This window comes from Schistocerca cancellata, chromosome 7, assembly GCF_023864275.1.
Source record: "Schistocerca cancellata isolate TAMUIC-IGC-003103 chromosome 7, iqSchCanc2.1, whole genome shotgun sequence".
NCBI lineage: Eukaryota > Metazoa > Arthropoda > Insecta > Orthoptera > Acrididae > Schistocerca > Schistocerca cancellata.
The window spans coordinates 586,065,296-586,082,650 of NC_064632.1; positions in this window are offsets into that span (position 1 = coordinate 586,065,296).

The window sequence follows — 17,355 nt, forward strand, 5'->3', positions numbered from 1 at the left end:
TGGACGAAAGCACGGTGAGTCGTTGGGCAAAGCGTGTGTCATCATCGCCGCAAGGTCAAGCAAGACTGTCTGATCTCCCGCGTGCGGGCCGGCCGTGCACAGCTGTGACTCCTGCAATGGCGGAGCGTGCGAACACACTCGTTCGAGATGATTGACGGATCACCATCAAACAACTCAGTGCTCAACTTGACATCTCTGTTGGTAGTGCTGTCACAATTGTTCACCAGTTGGGATATTCAAAGGTTTGTTCCCGCTGGGTCCCTCGTTGTCTAACCGAACACCATAAAGAGCAAAGGAGAACCATCTGTGCGGAATTGCTTGCTCGTCATGTGGCTGAGGGTGACAATTTCTTGTCAAAGATTGTTACAGGCGATGAGACATGGGTTCATCACTTCGAACCTGAAACAAAACGGCAATCAATGGAGTGGCGCCACACCCACTCCCCTACCAAGAAAAAGTTTAAAGCCATACCCTCAGCCGGTAAAGTCACGGTTACAGTCTTCTGGGACGCTGAAGGGGTTATTCTGTTCGATGTCCTTCCCCATGGTCAAACGATCAACTCTGAAGTGTATTGTGCTACTCTTCAGAAATTGAAGAAACGACTTCAGCGTGTTCGTAGGCACAAAAATCTGAACGAACTTCTCCTTCTTCATGACAACGCAAGACCTCACACAAGTCTTCGCATCCGAGAGGAGCTCACAAAACTTCAGTGGACTGTTCTTCCTCATGCACCCTACAGCCCCGATCTCGCACCGTCGGATTTCCATATGTTTGGCCCAATGAAGGACGCAATCCGTGGGAGGCACTACGCGGATGATGAAGAAGTTATTGATGCAGTACGACGTTAGCTCCGACATCGACCAGTGGAATGGTACCGTGCAGGCATACAGGCCCTCATTTCAAGGTGGCGTAAGGCCGTAGCATTGAATGGAGATTACGTTGAAAAATAGTGTTGTGTACCTAAAAGATTGGGGAATAACGTGGTGTAATTCAATGCTGAATAAAACAACCCCTGTTTCAGAAAAAAAATGTGTTGCATTACTTATTGAACTGCCCTCGTACAATAGAATTATTGACAAAAGAAATGAGCATTTCAGAATTTATTACAGGCAGATTTTATTGTCACAAATATTGTACAATTATCAGTAATCGATAGTAAAAAAAAACTTATAAATTTTAGTATTTCAATTTTTGCTTCGACGTTTTCTTTTATGCTTCAAGAGAACTAATAGAGTGCTTAGAGTCATGTCAGCCGTACATTCAAAGCATAAAAGTTCGTTGCACCTACTCCACTGTGCGAAGGCACATACGGAACAGTCACATTATTTTAGTGTGAACATCGTTAGAAAAAGCAACCTCGTTAACGTTGCCAAATATACTCTAACAAACAAAAGACGCACCACGAAGGAATTATCCGAATGGATAGATGTGACGTACGTGTACAAACGAACAAATAGTTACAATTACAGAAAAACTAGATGCTTTATTCAAGAGAACGAGCTTCACAAATTGAACAAGTCTAGAACGTCTTGGTGCATCTCTGGCCCTTATGCAAGCAGTTATTCGGCATGACCTCGATTGAAAAGAGTTGTTCGATGTCTTCATGGTGGCTATCGTGCCAAATTACGCCCAATTGGTGCGTTAGATCGTTACAATCCCGAGCTGGTTGCAGGGCCCTGCCGATAATGCACCAAACGTTCTGAATTACGGAGAGATCTGGCGACCTCGCTGGCCGAAGTAGGGTTTGGCAAGCACGAAGACTAGAAACTCTCGCTGTCTGCAGGCGGGCAATATCTTGCTGAAATGTAAGGCTGGCTCATATGGCTCTGAGCACTATGCGACTTAACTTCTGAGGTCATCAGTCGCCTAGAACTTAGAACTAATTAAACCTAACTAACCTAAGGACATCACACACATCCATGCCCGAGGCAGGATTCGAACCTGCGACCGTAGCAGTCCCGCGGTTCCGGACTGCGCGCCTAGAACCACTAGACCACCGCGGCCGGCGAAATGTAAGGCCAGGACGGCCGGCTATGGAGGGAAAAGAAACGTCGACGTGCCGATGTGCCGGACGGTTGCCAAAGATGAACGTAGCGGTCCAGCTATAAAAGTAAACGGCGCCCTTGACCACTACTTGTCGGGCCGTACTGGCGGGCAGCAGTCAGGTTGGTACTCACCGCTGTCCGGGATGTCTCCAGACATGTCTACGCTGGTCATCGAGGCTCAGTTCGAAGCGGGACTCATCGCTGAAGACAATACTACTCCTGTAAATGACAGTCCAGGCCGAATGTGCGCGACACAGCTGCAGACTGAATTGCTGCTGTACGTAGGTCAACGGTAGTCGGCGCAATGTGTTCTGTGAGGTCAGCGTCCTTTCTGTGGCCCGCCTATTAACAGTCCTCATCGTCGCTGAAGCACCAGTTTCACGTTGGACAGACGGTAAAGATGTATCCGGGGCTCTGGTGCCACATTGACGACTGTTCGCTCTTCTATCGTCTCTTTGGGGCGACCGCCTCCTTCTTGACGTTGTGTTCGGGCATGGTTCACCCACTCCTGTCAACCTCGTCGGATAGCAGCATCACTCCGGTTCAAATGTCGAGCGATTCGCCGATTACTCCAACCGGATTCTTTGACCAACTACACGTTCTCTCTCAAATGCTGACATCTGCGTACATTAATCATGCGCCAGTCTGCGTGGTACCGTTGCTGTCCAACTGAGCACACAGAATAAAATTCGCAAACACTTTATTCCCTGATATCCTTGCCAGCTGCGCGGTGAAATTGCGCTGCAGCGTGACGAATTCATAAAAAAAAATGTTCAAATGTGTGTGAAATCTTATGGGACTTAACTGCTAAGGTCATCAGTCCCTAAGCTTACACACTACTTAACCTAAATTATCCTAAGGACAAATATACACACCCATGCGCGAGGGAGGACTCGAACCTCCGCCGGGACTAGCCACACAGTCCATGGGTGCAGCGCCTTAGACCGCTCGGCTAATCCCGCGCGGCACGAATTCATCCATCGGCAGCCAAAGTTACGAGTACAATTTTGCATTTTCCGTCGATACCTGATTCACGCTAAACCACGCATATCGAAGCATATTTTTTTTTTCTAAAGTTGGATCCTACAATTGACGATGGACCAAGGACGTATTTCAACTGTCGCTTCTACTTGCAATTTTTCCTTTGTTGTGCGATGATAATGGCGCAGTTCTGTAATCGGCAATTATTACGTTATTCTTCACCTGTCGGTAAGAGTATAATCACAGGGCTGCCAGAACCGCATACACTTTGGCGGAATTACTTTTAATGAATACTTCGGTATGACGATTTCATGGACAAACAACCCATCGTACAAGCACCCCACGAGACAGTAATGTACTGAAACTGCTTCATTTCTACTTGGGTCACGAAACGTTGTCCAGAAACTGACGATAGGTTCCTTTTGTGAGCTTCCCAGATTTTTTGGATGTTGTATACATGTTCTGATGCAGTTTCATTAATTGGTTTACGTCTTGTTGGACTCGAGGACCAAATCTGCCGGTGACTACTTGGCGAAAAACAAAAACTGTTGGTAACATTTTCCCGGAAGGTCTTAATCCGTACTGGGAAATGTACGAGTGATTCAGTTGGCCGACAACTATCTTCGTAACTTTCCGACCTCGAAATGACTACTTTCTCGTACTAGAAATGTGATACATCCGGTTTGATCCGCTTAAGTCGCGCGAACGAGCTGATGATGTCATGTCGAGACACTGTCCGTCGTGTTCACGAAAACAATCGAGTGTCGGCACCTAAGCCGAAATAAGTTTTCCCTCTATTTTCACCCTTATTTCACACTGCGAAATTTCGACTGTGTCAGAGAGTGACACTTGGAGACCTCTCTTGCTCACCAGCGGAGGTTACTTGGTGCTCGAAATGGAGAGAAGAGAACGTGAGCTATAGACACTGTACTCTACATCAAAATCAAAAGAAAATAACAACCAAGTCAATGTGCTTATTGTACTTACACGGTTTTAGAAAATCAGTCGGAATGTATAGTATTTGTTTGCATAGTTTTATCACGCAGTTATGCGATGATGGAGATTAGAGTATTCTAAGTACCGTGTTTTATATGTCACGAGACGCATTTCCACCCTTTTTTTTGCATCAACATATTATCGTAATGTTCCATTAAAAACCTCTAACACAACTGACTTCGCAACTGGAAACTATTACACTAGTCGCCGTTTTTAGGTTTACACCTCGTTATTTAAACTCGAAAAGACAAGGAAATGTGAAACGAAAATAAAAAAAATTCATGAGCAGCCGATACAGCCACTAAAGCAACAACAAAAATTCCTAGATAGTCCTTCCAGTCCGACAACTTACAATCACTAAATTCATTGCATTAATTATATTGTACAACACAACAAAATAAGTTCTTCATTGAAATATTTAAGTGCATATGAGGATGATGGTCGAATTTTGTGTATAAATGTTATTTTTAGCATTAAAAGCTTCTTGTGATAAATGTCCGCGAGGAAATTAATGTTTTTATGTGGCTACATTAATTACTTCAGTGTTAATTAGAATATATCATTTTAATTCATTCGATGACTGTACCGACGTACTTTGACGTCCTGCATAGTGTGCAATAGAACAAAATTGTTATAACTGATGTAACCAAAATTATATAATGTGATCCATGGAAATCGCCATACATAAGGTGTGTTGAATCAGTTTATTGAAGGGTCACCTTACGTAGCCTATTATGTCAATATCAATTACGTGTATTAGTGTTCTCTAGAACGGTTGTTATTAGTTTTCGTGTACACAAAAAAGAGAGCTGGATGTGTGTCTTTTCATTCACCAATAGGTATAAACACGAGTAAACGTGTTTAGTGTGTCTGGTATCTAATAAGTTATACCGGATAATGTGACGAATTCTCTGACGTTGCCAAGTAATTTCTTCCCTTTATGGCTGCCGACTTTTGTATAAATTTTTCTCTTTTAAATACAACGACGTATTTTTTCTGTCCCTCGAAAAGAACCATCGAAGAGGTCCTAAACGACACAACACGTGTGGAATCTGCTCGTATAGTAACGAGATACCTGTGCCCCGAACTACGGGTACACCATCTGGAGACGAGGTCGCACAATCGTCTCGCTCTGCCGTACCAAACGTAGCCAAACACGCGACTCACATATTTCTCGCAAAGCGAAGTGAGGACCCGGCTAGGGTGTCAGCGGCGTCGCTTTCGCAGGAAGACTAGGGAGTGGCAGCACACAGTGAAGCTCAAGTCACACGCCACACACCTGTACGCCAATGCTCTGCATAGCACAAAAATAACAAAATTTGCTTGACAATACTTCTCCCACAATTTGACAACTCTTATTCGTAGCGTAATGTGGATGAATCAAGGCTGTGTCTGAACATATCGCTGACTACTTTATTTCTCATGCTTGATGTTTTTTTTTTTTTTGTTAAATCATAATGTAAGATGTATGCGTTTTTCGAGACTATATAGTGTCGTTCGTACACAACACCTATTAAAACCAAATGTCACAGATAGTACAATGTTTCCAGAGTTTCGTTGCTCGCTTTGAGGTTCATTTCCGAGCAAGTTTTCATAAATCTATTTCCTTACATTGCCGGCCCGGTTGGCCGAGCGGTTCTAGGCGCTACAGTCTGGAACCGCGCGACCGCTACGGTCGCAGGTTCGAATCCTGCCTCGGGCATGGATGTGTGTGATGTCCTTAGGTTAGTTAGGTTTAAGTAGTTCTAAGTTGTAGGGGACTGATGACCTCAGAAGTTAAGTCCCATAGTGCTCAGAGCCATTTGAACCATTTCCTTACATTGTTCATAGCATCGCAGATATGCCTGCCCAATAACACAATTGTTGTGCGTATATTTTTTGCAGTCTACCTCCAACAGCAATCGTATGCTTTAGAAAATGCGTCATACAGATCTGTATTAACGTTTCTTTATCGCTACTGCTGGCTTCGGTAATGTATTAACCAGCGGAAAAATGTTCCTTCGGAGCCCCAAAAGGGTGAATATTTTTCTGTTTAAAAGGCTCTGACAGAAAAATGGTGATCTATCTGGCTCATTCCAGCTGCATCGCAAGAAATTTAGACTTGGGAAGATACTCGCGCTATTTTAACACAGAACATTCTGAATCCTGTTACCTAATCTCTCTTTGTAGTGTCGCCTTCATACTCAGCATCTCCCCCTGACTGCCACTCTCCGTGTATGGCTGCCTCGCACTGTCTCCTTTTCCTCCCACTGATTTACACTACCTCCAACTCCCGTTGTCTCCTCTCTCACATACACTGTCAGTAGACGCAGAAGAAGGCTGCTGCAACCGTGGCCGAAACGCTGGTTTTCTCCAACAGTAGTTCTATACAATATGACGAGCTACCACACCCAGAAAACTTTTATGTCGAATGTCTCCTTTTGTCTTTCTTTCGCAACGACACTGTATCTACCGTACATCAGGAGCTCAAAAACTTTGGGGGGGGGGGGGGTCCGACATATGTTTTCATCTACACCAACGTGTTTAAAATTTCAGTAAAAAATGCCCCGTTCTCTATACCTACGTGTCAAATTTCATATGTCCGGGAGGGTCCACACCCTCAAAGCCTATGTATGGTCCCCATTCATATGCGATTTTGATTTCGTCTCTCTCCTCTCTCTTTTGGTCCCACTGTATGTACCTCCATCCATCTCTCTTTCTCTTTTACTGCTACTATCACTCTCTGAGAAACACGGTAATCATTTTGTGTGACGGTTTCATTAATAATTCGAATGTATTTGTCATTATTAGGCTCACAACAGGCTCATTCGGTACGGAAAATGTTACTGACGTCACAAAGCACGGTGAGTGGCAGTAAGGCGCCCTGTGTAATTTGTATGTCTCTCCTTATTAACTCAGAGGCGGTTTTTAACGGATTGTGTGTGTCTGGGGTGCGTGCGAATGTGCATTCACGTCCAAGGGAACAGGTACTGCGGTGACCGCAGCTGTTACCAAACACATCAGATGAATTCGCAGATGCGTATAAGGAGTACCATCAGCTGTAGAATAGAATGACGACAATGAAAGTTTGTGCCGGGACGGAACGCGGACCTGTATCTCCCGCTTAAGGGGCTCCGGAAAGGCTCAAAATCATGAAAAGTTCAATTTTTACTTTTTTGTGTTTTCTGAATCTGCAGACTATTACCTTTTAATAGATATACAATTTATTCAATTCCGAAGACTACAACTATTTTTAAATTTTTTTTGAAATGTGTTCTACATGGGCGTGACCCACTGTGGCGCTGTTAAACTGCTGTCAAATGGTGTTATTATTAACGTCCGTGTTCATCAGGTACATTTTAGTGATGTGAGATAAAGTATGTGTTGTGGCTAACCTGTGATGGTTCAATATATATCGCTGGTGTGATTGTCGATTGTTTCATGTTTATTTACTCTGTCGTTATCTCGAAAATATTCGTAATTAATTCTGTTTCTTGAGTCTCTGTTTTGTTGAAGTATAATAATGAGTAAAAGTAAAGTTGCTGTTGCGACTTTCAATGATGGCAACATTGTAAGGTGCAAGGTATTTAGAAATATGGGAATGAAGATAGGTTCTAACATGGTACGAGCGATGCTTGCTTTAGACAAGGAACGCCTTCGGGCTGCAGACAGGGCTGTAAAGAGTCTAGAAATACAAGCAAGAGTAAACAGGAGGAGGAACAAGAGGAAGCTGGAGGGGGAGTTTGCAGAGGATGAAGATAATCCATCCTATGGACCTGGAATGCACTAAAAAGTTAATCCAATCTTTGTCGCTCGATTCGCAAAACTTTTATTTTCTCATACTAATTACATGTTTTCTAAGGATCTTCCAAACATATTTGTTTCAAACTTTCAGTAAATGTTACACAGTACCTTCTGCATAATTTAACACAGCCTTTTTTCCAAAAACCTGTATATTTTTGAATATATAAATAAAAAATTGCAAAAAAAGTTGTGAATTTTCATTACGATTGAAAAAAAATCATCTTTAATAACTGAACTAAAATTTTGTAAAATCCCTGTGTTAAGTCGTAGCCCATATTCCAATAAATAATCTGTAAAAAGTTCAACTTCCTACCTCAAATACTTTGTGAGGAAAGATGTAATTTATAAGCGTTATTTTGACATTGCAAGTATATGGCGTTCCGGAGCCCCTTAACGCAAACGGTCACCTTAACGGCTTTGTTTATCCGTCCACGACTCACGGCGAGACCCAAATTTCCATGTGTCGTCAAACATGCGTCTACGACCTGTAGTCGTGCATCCATTATGCATATTCCTATACAGCTGAATGTAGTCCTTGTTCGCGATCGAGAATTCATTTGATGTGTTGCGTAACGGCTGTGGCCGCCGCATGCATGTCGAAAGGAACTTTGCATCGTAATCATAACGATACAGGCACTGCAATATCGTATTTATCTGCCGATACCGGGCAGGCGACTTTCAAGTAGAACGTCTGACCCGTACCGGAATACACGTAGTGTATGTACGAGTACAGGTCATGGGGGCATGGTTGACGACAAATGTCGTCATTCCATTCTACAGCTGGTGGTAGGCCTTATACGCATTTGCGAATTCATTTGATGTGTCTGCAAAGTGGAGTCGGCCCGAATAAACAGGGGTGGTAAGCGTTGTCCTTCCACGGTGACTGCTGGTAGCTAAGGTTTGGTCTGGGATAGCACAGCGCCACGTGCAGCAGTCGGGGACGCCTTCCCCACGTTTTCCTGACTTCTTTTGAAGATTTGTATCTGCCGCTTGTAGAAACCGCAAGCCACCAGAAACAGACTTCGGCATCGTAGCGGCGCTCTCTGAATTTCTCGAACCCAGTTGCGAAGCTATGGACATTGCCAGGAAAACGTGTAGTTGGCGTAAAGAAGTGTGACGTCATATCGCAGTGTTGAAATGAATACTTTTTCGTAGTGGGGGACAATCTCCTGTCGTCACAGAATGCTGCAAAAAACTCTTTGTTTTCTGCGGGGTTCTCCGTTGGAGGGAGTGCACGTGGTTCGACCGCAGTGGTTCGTTATTTCGCGATCCGCGATTGGCACCGTTTTGTCTGCAAAGAATTCGCAGGGCGTGAGTGGGTGCCGGATGAGAGGCACTGGCCGAGGGCGCCCGCATCGGCGAAGCACTTGTGGGCAGGACGCGGGAGTGTGTCCGCGCCAGCGCGGTAGGGGCTGCTGCGTCTCCGAGTGCTGCTCTGCAGCTGACGCTTCCCGCCTTCGCTGAGGGGCCCGCACGCCTGCACCGCGCACCTCAGCACACCGCAGTCTTGCCTGTGGTGAGCACAGTTGCCACCACTGGCAGAGCAGACAGCTCCGTATAGTCAAGCCCACAGCGCGTGTGTGGTGTACTTCCTTTCAGCCCCATCGACGGGACGAGGTTCTCCTCACTCGGCTTCGAATAGGCCACAGCCCTATGACGCATGGCTTCCTGCTCCGGCGAGAGGACCCTCCAATGTGTGGTGCTTGTGGCGTCCAGGTCACTGTGCGCCACGTTTTATTGGATTGCGTTTTATTTTCTGACCAGCGGGTCGCGGCTGACTTGCCAGCGGACCTGCCATCTCTTTTACGCAACACTCGGACGAATGTGGCTAAAGTTTTAAAGTTCTGTGCCCTGTCAAATGTTTTTACAAAGATTTTAGGGAGAGGATTTTAATTTGCTCACCGTGTGACAAGCTCGCCCATATTTTATGTAAGTGGCCAGCCAATAACAATTTCCTGTGACATTCTTGTTGCTATGTTTCCCCTTTCCTTAGGTGTTACTTTCTTATGTAGCATTTTCCTTCTTTTCCTGCTTTCTTTGAGTGTGTGCTTTAGTTTTATTAGGTCTGTCCACATTCGTTCCTTTTAATGTGTGTCAGGGCGCTGATGACCTCGATGTTGAGCGCCCATAAGCCCCAACACACCACCACCACCACCACAGAGCAGTTAAACTCATTTCGCACTTGTAGAATTCAGGACGATGGCCTGCTTATCTTCTTTGTAGAGTCAAATGTGTGGTCTTCTAAATTTCAGTCATCAACATCGAATCACTGTTCCGGTCAAGCAATACGGTCGGTGATACTTGTCAATTATCACTGAACTTCGGGAGGGATTAAATTCTTAGGAGGAAAAGAAGTAATCCTGATAGGGAAGTGACATTGCTTTCCATCTAATCTTTGTCTACATTTGGACAGAGCTAATTATCACAGCTTTTGATTATTCATTAATATGTTGATCTCACAAATGTGTCTATGAATAAATGTGAGTTTTGAGTTTCTGTTAGACCCCTTCCAATACATTAAGTTGTAGGCTTTTAATTCATATCCTGGAATATACAGGATAACAGTTATTGAACTATATGAAATAAAATCTTCATAACCCCTGAACAGTTTGAGCTAGGATGTTCAAACTACAAGGTTGGCCGCGGGGCGTGACGGGAATTAATATGTGAATATGGTTTGGTTTAGCGAAAAGCGCACTTTCAAAAATGGTTCAAATGGCTGTGAGCAATATGAGACTTAACATCTGAGGTCATCACTCCCCTAGAACCTAGAACTTCTTAAACCTGAGTAACCTAAGGACATCACACACATCCATGTCCGAGGCAGCATTCGACAATGCGACCGTGGCTGTCGCGCGGTTCCGGACTGACGCGCCTAGAACCGCTCGGTCACTCCGGCCGCCGCCCACTTTCATTTCAACGGGTTCGTCAACAAGCAAAACTAGCGCATTTGGGGGATTGAGAATCCGAATTTCACGATCGAGAAGTCTCTACACTACACTTAGATTACACGTATACAGACATAGATATATACACAGCAATAAGAGACGAAGAACAATGGGCACAATTAAACGCACTGACAAACAGTATTTCGAAAACAACACATGAAGAGTATATGCGGACACGACATCACAGACATGCCTATGTGCAGCGTAACAGAAATCTCCAGAGGATCGACAGCGATACCCACAGTGACAGCGAAAATAGTGACAATGAGGAGGAACACGAGGAGGAAGCTGAGATGTGACAGTAAATAAGCAAATTGCTGGCAATCTAGCCAAGAAAACACCAAATGCTGTACATGGATGAGCACCTGATGTAGTTAATACATAGGATTAGTAACAAATAGGATAAGAAACATTATTTCTCTACTAATAACCATTTGTGTGTGTCTGTGTGACTGGCGGTCAACGGCTCGATGAAACCATTCCGAGGTATTCACCGTCAGTCACACTCGGTGATGGTACTAACAAATCTCTCATCTATCCTATCTTCTATTTATATTCTTCTTAAAAACAACGAAATTTTATTTATATTCCAACCTCAAATTATTGCTATTTTGAATCATTCTTTGTAAATGTTGTAGATAAAACAAAAGGAAAGAAAACTGTAAAAACATGAAAAACGAAAATTGTAAGATGTACGACCTGTTTTAAACATCAGGTAACAGGTCTATAATTTGGCAATAAATGAATAAATAAATAAATAAATAAATAAATAAAAAGTCTCTTCACCCTCAACAGGTCACTGTCCAGTCACGGAATAATCGATGAGATATCCCTCGATGGCACGGTGACTACCGAGCGGTAAGTGGAGGTTTTGGAAGATGATTTCGTTATCCAAAGTGACCCTCATTTCGACAAGATGTGGTTCATGCTAGACGGAGCTCGAACCAACCGAAGCAGGAGAGTGTTTGATGTCTTTGGTGGAGCACATCGGGTGCCGCATCCTGGCTGTGGGTACCCAGAGGCCACTGGCGTGAGCCTCGGTTGGCCGCTATTTTCTCCGGATCTGAACTCATGCGACTCCTTTTTGTGGGGCTATATTAAAGACAAGGTGTACAGCAATAATTCCAAAATCATTGCTGAACTGAAAACAACCATTCAGAAGGACATCGACAGCATCCGTATTCCGACACTTTTCAGCGGGTCATGCAGAATTTCGCTATTCGTCTGCGCCACATCATCGCCGATGATGGCAGGCATATCAAACATGTCATAACCCAAATCCGAATATCTGCAGTGACGTTTACATGTTCAATAAAGTGGTTGCCGCCATGCCCAAAATCACCGCCGACATAATACTCCAGTCAGACTTAGAGTGAGATACTTGGTTTGCAAATTACAAATTAGCCGCTTTAAGGGGGGTAGGGCGTCAAACGGGTCGACTTGGAGCAGGAGAGACATCGCAGGACATTTTAATTTCCACTGTCTATACTTTTACAAATAAAATCAAAAAACTTTGTCAGCATGACCAGGAGGGATTCAGAATTCACACTCATAGCAGTAGAAGTTCAAGAACGTAACAAAATAAATTTTTTTACGTGGGAAATTTCAGCATTTTTTCGCTTACTATTGCCTGCATTTGTTGCTATAGGTACACTTTTCTTCATAAGTAAAAGAGATTCTTCAGTGAATTTTGCACAGCATACAAACCATACTTATAAGTGTATGAAACTAGAGAATTTATTTCATTTATGAAAAATGAATGAGCTGTTACATTTTAAACTTCATGTTCAGAAAAAACTGAAAATTTATAGTTAAGTATCGCAATTTTCACCATAGTTTTTAATAGAGTTGAAAAATTCTAGAGTTTCATAAGTGTGGTTTGTATGCTGTGCTAAATTCATCGAGGAATCTCTCTCACTTATGGAGAAAAGTGTACTTATAGCAACAAATGCAACCAATAGTAAGTGAAAAAACGAAGAAATTTTACATGTAAAAAATTATTTTCTTATGTTTTTGAACTTCCACTGCTATGAGTGTGAATCCGGAATTTTTCCTGGTCGTGCTGACAAAGTTTCATGAATTTATTTGTAACAGTATAGACAGTGGAAATTAAAATGTCCTGTGGTGCCACTCCTGTTTCAAGTCTGCCCGTTTGACGTCCTAACCCTCCCCCCCCTCACCCTCACCCCCCCCCCCCCCGTAAGAGCTATGTCTACAGCCACTATTTTCGCGTTATCTGTTTAACTTTGTGCACAAGCATTTATAGATTAGTTTTTGAAGAGATAGTCTGCACAAAATTAGTTTGCGGGGTTCAGCGAAAATCATTGCCGCGGATTTTGCCTTCATCCACCTCGCTCTCCTTTTCTCTGCCCCTTTCTCGCACTGGCACCGTCTCCACCCCTCCACCAGCACTGTCTGTCCGCTCTCTCTTCGAGCATAAAACAGCGCGACTATGTTCGCAAGCCAAAATGTTTGGCGAGGAAGAGGATTGAGGACTGATGCAGTTGGTTCCTACTTTTCTGTCAGAGTCTTTTAAAGTGGAACACATTCGCCTTTTTTGAGCTTCGACATGATCATTTTTCCGCTCGTTGCCTTCATTTCCTTGCTATAGCCGTGTACGATGCTTATATGCAACGAATTCTATTTTGTCAGTTTATTTACATATTTCGACACGTTTATATCCACTAGTGTCCAAAATTAAAGCAACAAACTGCTATTTTCCCGTTCTAATTTACGATATAATCATACAAACTGTCAAGAGGTGTGCGTAAGATCGTGTTCTGCACGAAAGATCGCATTCTGGCCAACGGACAACAACTCCAGCGATGGCATCAGGGCGCCTATGAAACGAGGCAGTGTCTGCAGGGTTGTCCCACATCCACAATCGCCGTGTACACAATCACAGACAGTGCAGTATGGCACAGAGAAGAAGCCTACCAAGCTCTCTGCTGTGGAGGGCCTTAGGAAGAATGGAAGCAGGACCGTCGCAACCTGATGTGGTCTGATGGCTTAATGTGAATCGTTCTGTTGTTTCTCGGATGAGGCGACAGTTTATAGAGACCGAAACTGTATCTCGAAGACCAGGGAAAGGCCGACCACGTGTCACAACAAAAAGGGAGGACCTTCATTTGGCTGTAAGGGCACGACGGTAGCGCCTTAGTACTGCACGGCAACTGGCGGCTGATCTCGCAGCATCCACTGAACGTGTTGTATCGATGCGAACAGCGTACAGAAGTCTTCGGCAGAGTGCCCTTTACTGCCGGGTATCTGTTGCATGTGTACGTCTGACTTGTATTCACATAAAGAAATGTCGAGAGTGAAGTCGTCAATATTCCACCTGGACGGTCGAACAGTGGGCCAATATTCTCTTCATACATGAGTACCAATTTGGTCTGAAGAGTGATTCGCGACAGATTCGCATCTGGAGGGAACATGGAACGATTTCAGGACCCAATCATGGTGGAAAGAGGCCGATATCGAGGAGGGTCCCCACTGGTGTGGACAGGGTTCATGTTGACCACTCGAATACCTCTTCATGAGGTGAATCGGCAAGTTCAAACTGCTATTAGGTATCGTGATGAGATCTTGGGACATCATATGCGGCTGTCGCGACGTGCTCTGGGCCCAGACTTCATACTGAAGAACGATAATGCTCGACCAAACAGTACACGGGTGTTTTATGTTTTCTTGGAATTTGAATCCTAAAGAGTATGTGTGTGATGCACTGTGGAGACGGGTGGCATCACGTCAGCATCGACCAACCACTGCGCAAGACTTGCGAGCAGCTCTGCGGAGAGAGCGTGCGTTGCTGCCTCAGCATGAGACTCATGGCATCATTCACAGCTTGTTCCGTCGTTGTCAGGCCTGTATTGCTGCCAGAAGTGGTCACACCCCGTACTGAGCACACTAACCAGTTGCTGGAATGTGTGCGCAAATACGTTTAAGTTGGATAAAAACGAAGAAAATTTTTGTCTACCGTTATGCTTGTTGCAATTGATTACATTCTGTATTTTTTTCATTTTTTTTTACTTTATTAGCACCTGTGTATACTCTTTTTTGGAAAAGTAACCACAATCCTGAAAAATTTCCGTTTGTTACTCTAATTTTCGACACCAGTACACATTAAGACATGTAAATAACAAATAAGTACTCTTAATACAAGGCTAACACAAAATCGTTTCCTTTACATTTTTTCTGGGTACTTGGCTTATCGATTGCAATTCATTGAAGACGACCTGTTTATGATTCGTGTTTTAGAAGTGCAAAAATGTTACCAAAAATATTTTATTGAATTTGTAGTGTTTCCAGTTTTGCATGATTTTTGGTAGCCATTTTAAGTTCTTTTAAGGCATTTTGAGACGCCATTTTAGCCTTTCTCTTAGTCACTGCAGTACCACTTTGCGCGTATTTGTATAGACTTAAGTGCCCATTATACACGGACAGTGCGTCATGAAGTTTTGTTGCTCAAAAAATGCTGATTGAAAACATAGTTTGGTAATCGCAGAACCCTTGCGACGACCCTAGAACCCTTGCCATGTGCTCTCTACGTCAGTTTAAACTATATTTACTCCTCAGACAGATTTTACGTTCATACGTGCATAAGTGCCGGCCAGTGTGACCGAGCGGTTCTAGGCGCGTCAGTCTGGAACCGCGCGACCGCTACGGTCGCAGGTTCGAATCCTGCCTCGGGCATGGATGTGTGTGATGTCCTTAGGTTAGTTAGGTTTAAGTAGTTCTAAGTTCTAGGGGACTGATGACCTCAGATGTTAAGTCCCATAGTGCTCAGCGCCATTTGAACCATTTGCATAAGTACGGTAACTCTCAACCGCTGGATCTCGGTAACAGATAGACATCGGAGAATGTTTCAATGATCCGCAAGAACAGCACGTTCAGAACATATGGTAAAAATTTCGTGGATTTGCCATGAATAGAATGCATTAGAAGCGTCCATCACCACAATTGGTTTTTTGGTACACAAAAATCATGGTTTTTGGGTGTATCTTAATATTGGATACAGATTTTTGAAAAGGGGGAAATTGTGTTTCTAGGTCAATGTCTAAGAGTTAAAATCTGAGCCATTTGCTATGCTTATTTATTTAAATAATGGCGGCCCGGTGTTCTGCATAAGTACTGCAGCTCTGTACTCTGGATAACTGTAATGGATAATTATATCGAAAAAGATTGCGAAGTTCCGCGTGAATATTATCTAAAGCGGATATAGACACTTTCGATTGTCTGTAATAAAAAAAGAAATAGTAGAACTGCCCATCCCCACAATTAATAGTTTTCCTACCGAAAAATCATGGTTGTTCGGGGTTTCTTACGAACCTCCAATAATGAAATAGAGCTTTCATAAGCCCATAAGCCGCCTAATGTCAATTCTAGACCACACCTAATGCAAAAGAACCAACCAATTTGCTCATTTTGCCTGGACTGGAGAAAGTGGGTAATGTTTAAATTTTGACCCTGTCCTGTAGGGTATCTACAGTATGACAGCTGTTCTTCCGAACGTTATACAAATGGTCTTCAGGCCAAGGGCTATCCAAAGCACTTCACTCCTTATCTCCGTGTTCAACAGAACTCGTGATATGACCGACTGAAAAATTGAATTTCCACGCGGGTCTTTGGAACACAGCCAGCTGCTATTTACTGGGTCACTGCGTATTCTGTATTGCAGCACATACTACGTTGCTAAAGAGACACAGTTGTGAACAGTGTATAGATAAAATGTGGCTTCCACGTCAGCAGTTGTAATGACATGTGAGTAATGTCAGTCATTTTTTCTTACTTCCTGGCAGAATAAAACTGTGTGCAGCCGGGAAATACTTTACGCAAGAGAGCTTCTGTGAAGTCTGGAAGGTAGGAGGCGAGGTAAGCTACTGGTGAAAGTGAAATTGTGGGCAGCGGTCATGGATCGTGCTTGGGTAGCTCTAGTGGTAGTGCACTTGCCGGCAAAGTGCAAAGACCCGAGTTCGATTTTCGGTCCCGCACTCAGTTTTAATCCGCCAGGAAGTTTCACCATCGAAATGATGTGGGCGCAGGTCAAAGATTACGTGGCAGCAAATAACAAAAGCTTCACTATGGCAGAAATTCAAGAATTGTTAGAGGAAGCAGTGGCACAAATAACGCCAGAGTAGTGGAGTAATGTTGCAAACGACACAGAAACGGTTGTTAAAGAAGCATGGAAAAGTGAAGTGAATGTGCAAAGTAATATCGAAAATATAATAACATATATCTTTGACCAATTGCAGTGATTCTTCCACGGACCAGAGCCCAGATAATTAGCGACGAGAAAGAAAGTGACTCAACTAAGTGGCATTTACCCTTTGCCATACTTCGTCTTTATTTTTGTGTTTGTGTTTTTTGTTTTAGACTGAATGGTGTCTACCACTTTTTCACAATAAATATCATCTTATTATTATGGAATACCCATCTACAGAAGCATGACGAACTACATGCAAACTACAGTGATTGGTAAGTAGTTAAGTAGTTTATTTTATTTTAATGTTGTAAGTTACATTTTTTCCATGTATGCTTCAGATCGATTTTAGCACCCATTTCGTAACGAACACGTTAACCAAAAGTGAATGGTTCTTATTATT